Here is a 6,754-nt window from a genome sequence, read left to right as displayed (position 1 = left end):
CTGTTATTCAGCAGCATTTTTTTAGTGTAGAAGAAAAGAACTTCCGGTTCGTAACAGGAAGTAAACAAACCGGGAGAATCTGTGGAGGGAAGGAGAAGAGGAGGAGGCGGAGAGGTAATTTAAAAAAATATATTTATTTTTATTCTGTGCATCCTTTCTTCAGAACTGTAAGAAACACTCACTAATGTCTCATCTGTAATAGAATTTGGATCCTGCGGCGCATTTCTATTCATAGTTTGTAATGTTTATTTGCCAGAGCTTCGTGCTGTTTGTGAGCACTCTGACAGGTTGACGGCAGCTCGCGCTTTAGCTAAAATGTCTTTAACATTTCAAGTAAAACTCAATTAAATATTTCATTATCACCGCGTATTCGGTTTGGGCAATTTGCAGGAACCTCGGGAATTTCCGTGTTTTTAAATTATTGTGACGGTGCGGTTAGGGGGTCGACTGCAGCAGACAAGCAGAGGACGCAGCGTATCCGACCATGATGTCCACGAAGAGACTGGAAAACTTCCAGGTGGTGTGAGTGGGACTCCTGCGGCTTCCAGGGTCACACCATGGAGGAACTCAGTGACCACATGGCCTGCACCTCAAGGACTACCTGGGCGACAAAGACACCTTGGAGGAGCTGGGTGAGTGGCCAGAGGCTCCTGTCTGCGTGGAAACACCCAGTTTAACCCTTCTGACAGTCCTCAGCCTGAGATGAACAACTGCTGCACCCTTTGAGGTGCCCCACTCCCCTTCCTTTTCAGTTCAATTCGATTTTTTGCCAAAATACCAAGTTATTTTAAGGCACTTTCATGAACAAACAACTACAGATAAGCAAGTAAAGGCGACGGTGGAAAGCAAAAGATAAGCTAAGCCCGATCAGCAGAGAGGAACGTTTTAAAGTTAGAATAAAGCTAATAAATTTTAAATAGATAAGAAATTCAATGCTCAGTTAAGTCAAACACTTTTGAATAACGGGTCATTGATTATTAAATTAAATACAGCTAATAAGTAAAGTTGACTGAAATAAAGCTATGAAAGACAAGACCACCTGTGCAGAGTCCATCTCCCCCCAGGTCACTGGCCTTGCTGATTAGTTTGACTGACACCAGCAGGCTCAGTAATCAGTCACGTGGTGGGGGTGGGGGTGGAGGTGGACTCTGGACAGGTGGTCTCAGAGGAGAAGATCCCCTCCAGACTGAGGTCCATCCTGGACAATGCCTCTCGTCCCTCCTTGTCCACAGCAGGAACTCCTCCAGCAACAGACTCATGCTGCCACCAGGGCAGAACAGAGCTCCACAAGAGCCTTCCTTCCTTCCTCCCTGTGGCCAGTAACGCTATAATTCCTGCTTGTAGTGTTTGTTGTTTCTTCCTTTACTTTCCATATATTAGTCACTGTTAAGCTTTATACACATTAATAGTTATCACTGTTGTTTCATTTTTATTCTGTCTTATCAGACTTTTTTTTACTTTCTCTTGTATTACTGAAGCTGCACTCGATAGAGGGTGTAACAGTTGATTGTCTCAATTCAGAGTCTTTGCAAATATTCATTCTATCATCTTAAATGATCAGAAGGGGAACTGTACAGTCAGTGTTATTGTTGTTTGTGCAGAAGTCTATTGTCTCACCACTCCGCCTATGTTTGGGTGTCTCTCCTTTCCCACACAGCTACAGACTCTCATGAGTTGTGCACATTCAGAACATTGAGATAAGAATATATTCTCGTGGTTTCTGAACGCCCTGCAGACTGCAGATAGTATAAGACCAGAATTTCTCTAAGTCAGGGACTCTGTATTGTGCAAGCCGTGTTATATCTCCTTGTGTACACAGAGCAATGAACTTTCCATCTTGCAGGTCTGAGACTCTGCATTTTGTTCTATGCTTCCATAACACTAATATCAGTCTTGTTCTCTTACATTTTGCCGTAGCGCCGCTGTAATCCCTCCTTGTTTTTCTTTGACTAGATGAGTATGCTTGCCTCTGGAGTGGGTGTGACTTCCTGTCCATGGGGAGCCCCACAGAGCTGGAGGTCCACGCGTATTTCCACAACTATCACGGTAAGCTCAAGTTCGTGGGGTCGCAGCTGCTGAAGTCCCGTCCCGACCTGCCGAGCTGCAGCCAAGCCCTCCACATCCACAACCTGATCCCTGAAGGATCCGACGGTTACATCTGCCAGTGGGAACACTGTGACGTACGCTTCTTTATTTGGATTTTATTGCTTATTTACAAGTTATTAATAGCAGCTCTGTTTTTTTTTAATGATATACCTAATTGTGTGTGCAGTGCACGTTCAACAACCCCGAGTGGTTCTACCGACATGTGGACAACCATGTAGAAAGCGCTGAGCCGCAGTCCTTCTCACAGCAGCAGCAGGCGCTGTTCTGCAGCTGGGCAGGTAAGATTCACCAGATCATCCTGGAACTTCCCCTGCTCCGGCTCTTCTCACCCGGCGGCCCGTGTTTCCGGTCCAGGCTGCGACGCTTTCTTCAAGATCAGGTACCGCTTGAGGGAGCACATGCGGAGCCACACCCAGGAGAGGCTGGTGGCCTGTCCCACCTGCGGCAGCATGTTCTCCAGCAACACCAAGCTGTTCGACCACCTCCAGAGGCAGGCGGATCCCGTCGGTGAGACGCACACGCTTTGGCCTGGACGCCGTTTATCACATGTTGACTCTTCTAAACATCCTCGCTATTTCCTCTTTTCCGTTCAACAGAGTCGCTGGTGTGTGAACATTGTGGGAAAGCTTTTCCCAGCGAGAGGCTTCTGAGGGATCACATTCGACAGCACGGTAAAGAGCAGCTACAGCTCAGCGTCGTTTTCTCAATGCAGACGTCTGAAATTAACCAGCCATCCTCACTGCTTCTTCTGTTCTCTTCTCCGCCAGTGAATCAAGTCAAGTGTCCCTTCTGCGACATGAGCTGCACGACGCTGCGGCTCTCAAGATTCACATCCGCTTCCGCCACTGCGACGAGCGGCCGTACCCCTGTGACTTCTGCGACAAGAGGTTCGCTTTCAGGCGCCCCATGACGTTTTTCAGCCGAGGGCAACAGTAGCTTGGATTTTGGGGATTTCATTCAAAGATATTTTCACTCCTCATATGTTTAATCTGAAAGTCTGACACAAAAATCCCACAAACACACATATTTTCTTTGTATTTATGTCTGGTTTATAGCGCATAGAGCAAAGAGAATCTCATGAAAGGTTCATTTCGTCTCTCATACCTTGAAATTCTAAGTTTTCAAGACCGAAGTTTTAGTTGTAATGTTTTTTTAACCTCAGTTAAAAAGACAGAAAAATGACATTATCTTGTGAAGTTTTATAATATTTGAGACACCTTTTTGATTTCCATCAGCTAATGTCAAAAGATCAAAACTGAAAAAGTATGAAAGATTTTAGTTGTGTGAAAAGAAAATACAGAAGTTTATCGGTTTGAATTAAAATATGGGAAAAGGATTTTCTCCAGTCATTCTAAATATTCCAACTTTTTAGTTATCGGAATGTAATGTGACATAAACAAACTGAAGGAAACAACAAATTAAAACAAAATTTTACTAAAGAAAAATATGTTTTGTTTAAGAAGTGCAGAGTGTCAGTGAATCTCTGTTCTTTATCAAAACCACTAATGTGGCTGCAACATGTAAAATAACTTGACGTATTCAGAATGAAGCTTCTCGTCAGGAAAACGAAGCATTCTGTAGGAATTCAGCGCAGATTCAACTTGATTTCCACGGATGGAATAACTGAACGGATGCAGAAAACACAGTTGTGACGCTAAAGTTCATCAACAGCTGTCAGATTTCTGTTTGAATGTTTTTTGATTTTAATGTTTTCAGTCAGAATAACAATTAAAGGAATTTGTCGGCGTTTGATTCGGAGCATCGTGGTTTATTTTCACTTCTTCACCAGTTTTCTTTCGCCTTCCGACAGATTTAAGAACCAGCGCGATCTGCAGAAGCACACCGAGGTTCACAACGAGGGAACGGTGTACCACTGCACCGTGGAGGGCTGCGACTACTCCTGTCACACGTTTCAAACCATGAACAACCACTTCAAGAGTCCACGAGGTGTGTTCCCCAGCGTCACGCTCCGGGGTGTCTAACATAGGGCTCACGGGCCAAAACCGGTCTGCTGGAGGAAAGTAGCATCAAATCCCACCTGTGAGGTGAATTAGTGAGAAGAGCTGCTGAGTCCTGCTGACGTGACGTGGCCTGAGGAGAGACAGACGACTGACACGATGAGCTTAAAGCAGAATTAGCTCTGGATTTTGCAGCTCACAAAACTCCTCGTCAGTCATTAGACTGGTCTGACTGCTCAACATCAAACTGGACTGTATTGATCATCACAGTTAAAAAAAAAAAAAACTGATCTCATTTCTTTTGTTTATTTGTTTTTGTACCAACAGGATGGAGGGATGTCCAAATATAAATGTCATATATGTGATAAGGTCTTTTCGTGGTGCTACACCCTAACACTCCACCTTCGGAAGAAGCACGAGCTGAAGTGGCCGTCTGGACATTCCCGCTTCAGGTCAGTGTCTTTCACATTTCACTGTGAGTCGATTTACTCCAGGATGAGTCAAGCAATCGTTTGTAATATTTCCTGATTCAGTTTTAATCATTTCTCTTCTAAACCCCTTTCTTTCCTCGCAGGTACAGGAAAGAGTTGACGGCTTCCTCAAGGTGAACATGGTGCGCTTTGAGACTGTGGAAGTGACCAAGGAGATCATGAAGAACATGGCCAAGAAGCCGCAGAGCCTCCGGAAAAGCCCGAGAACCAGCAGCCGGGCGCGAGGGGCGGCCTCCCGGAGCGGCCGCAGCTCCCCGCCGGCTCCTCATCGCCGTCCTCCAGCTCCTCCTCCTCGTACTCCTCGGAGTTCTCCCGGGGCGACGACGTATCGGGTCCGGCCAGCCCGCCGGGTGGCGACTCGCCCATCTACTGCGTGATGAGCACCATTCCCCACGTCGAGGACGACGCCGCCGGGCCGGAGGGCCGCGAGGCCGGCGCGCCTCGGGAGCCGTGCAGGCCCTCACCGAAGTGGCGAGGGGCCTCGGGATGGACGTGGTTTAACTCCGCAACAGAAACTTCCATGTAGCTTTTGTGCAGTTGAACTCGCAGTTTGCTTCAGTGTATTTTTTGAACGGAGACGACAGCGAAGCGGCTTCCCGGAGTCCGTCTCTCCTGCAGAGGCTGTGAAACATGGTGGACGGGTTAGAGGCGGAGCTGCTGCTGCAGGATGCTGTGGTTTCACCACTGGTTCATTTTTCCTGAACTTTTCCAGGATGTTACAGATTTCAGAGGACGCAATTTTTTTATTGTAGTGTTTTTATATGAAATGTACTTTTGCTGTAACAAATTTTAAATACAGATTTTGATACAAAAGGGATTTTTTTTTTGTCTGTTTTGATTTTTTCAGGTAGAAATTTGAAACATCGGAGACAGTCAACACAAGTTATACATTCTTGTGAACATGAAATCCTGAGTGGGATTTGAACCCTCATTCACGCGCAAGCTATTTGCTGGAACCTCGAGGTCATAACTGCTAAAAATTTAGAAAAATAATGATCCTAATTTAGGAAAACTGAACCTAAAGTTCAGAACCATGTTGTCATTAAAAACAAACAAACATTTGTTTATTCTTTTATATGAGTGCAAAATGCTTCCTCAAGAACTAAATATTATCGGAAACTTGAACCACAACTCCTCATGACTGTCGGTGTTAAAGTTATGAGAAGAACACTCTGAGTCCTGCTGGTTGTGAGGTAATGGATAAAAAGGAAGAGAAAATACGTTAAAACTGAGTTAAACCAAATAACACTGATTAAAAAAAAAGATCATTGGGGAAAAAAAACCCTTGTAAAAATCAGTAAGTAACTTTAATAACTCAGCATTTTTTTTTTAAATTTCATTCAAAAGATAACAAAATATACATAAAAGAAAATAACACAATACAAGAATGAATGAAAAAGGAGCAGAAAGAAGAATAACTTGTGATGTCTCCCCTTCTTTCATCACTTCATATTTTCCCAATATTTACAAACACCGTCATCTTTTTTCACCTGATTTTACACTGTTACACACCTATTATCATTTTTTTCTCTATCTACCTCTCCTTTATCCAGCCACTTATATTCTGTCTACAATTTCGATCATTATCCGTATTCAAAAATTCCAAGACCAATTCCATTCTGTCAGAATGAAATTATGCAACTGGACACATATCTGATGTGTCCAACATCGCATAATTCTTCAGTCATGTAGTTTTACATTTCTTTTAAACGCTGTGATGTTTGTTTCTTTTACTTCTTTCTGAAAGGCATTCCAGATTGGTGCCCTTAACCGTCACAGTGCGTTCCATTATTTTTTTTATTATTTTTTTTAAATGTCAGTCCCTTTTAAATTATAACAACTTTCTCTTTATTCGAATCTTTCTTGAATTTTTCCAGGTAACTGTTCCTATAAGCTTTATATAATATCTGAAGTATTTTATAGTCAACTATATCATCAATTTTAAAGAATTATACGTAATGAAGAGTGGGTTTGATGGGTCTCTATTTCTATTATTACTTATAATTTTCAGAGCCTTTTTTGTAAAATGAGCAGAGGTTGTGTAAGGTTTTACAGGTCATACCCCAAATTTCCAGACAATAAGTTAAGTATGGAATAATTAGTGATTTATAAGTTAAGTAATGCTGACTGATTTAAAACTGATTTTATCAATATATTACTGCAATGGATTTAGCTATTTATTTCTAATATAATTTATAT

General features: G+C 43.0%; 1 pseudogene; it reads left to right on the top strand.

The window, feature by feature from the left end:
• The first annotated feature begins 484 nt into the window (after positions 1 to 484).
• On the top strand, positions 485 to 5,348 carry LOC115400623 (histone H4 transcription factor-like; annotated as a pseudogene).
• The last annotated feature ends 1,406 nt before the right edge of the window (positions 5,349 to 6,754 follow it).

Source organism: Salarias fasciatus, chromosome 14, assembly GCF_902148845.1.
Source record: "Salarias fasciatus chromosome 14, fSalaFa1.1, whole genome shotgun sequence".
In the NCBI taxonomy this organism is placed as follows: domain Eukaryota; kingdom Metazoa; phylum Chordata; class Actinopteri; order Blenniiformes; family Blenniidae; genus Salarias; species Salarias fasciatus.
Note: the sequence above shows the minus strand (reverse complement) of the source record. Positions and strands in the feature narration are given on the sequence as shown.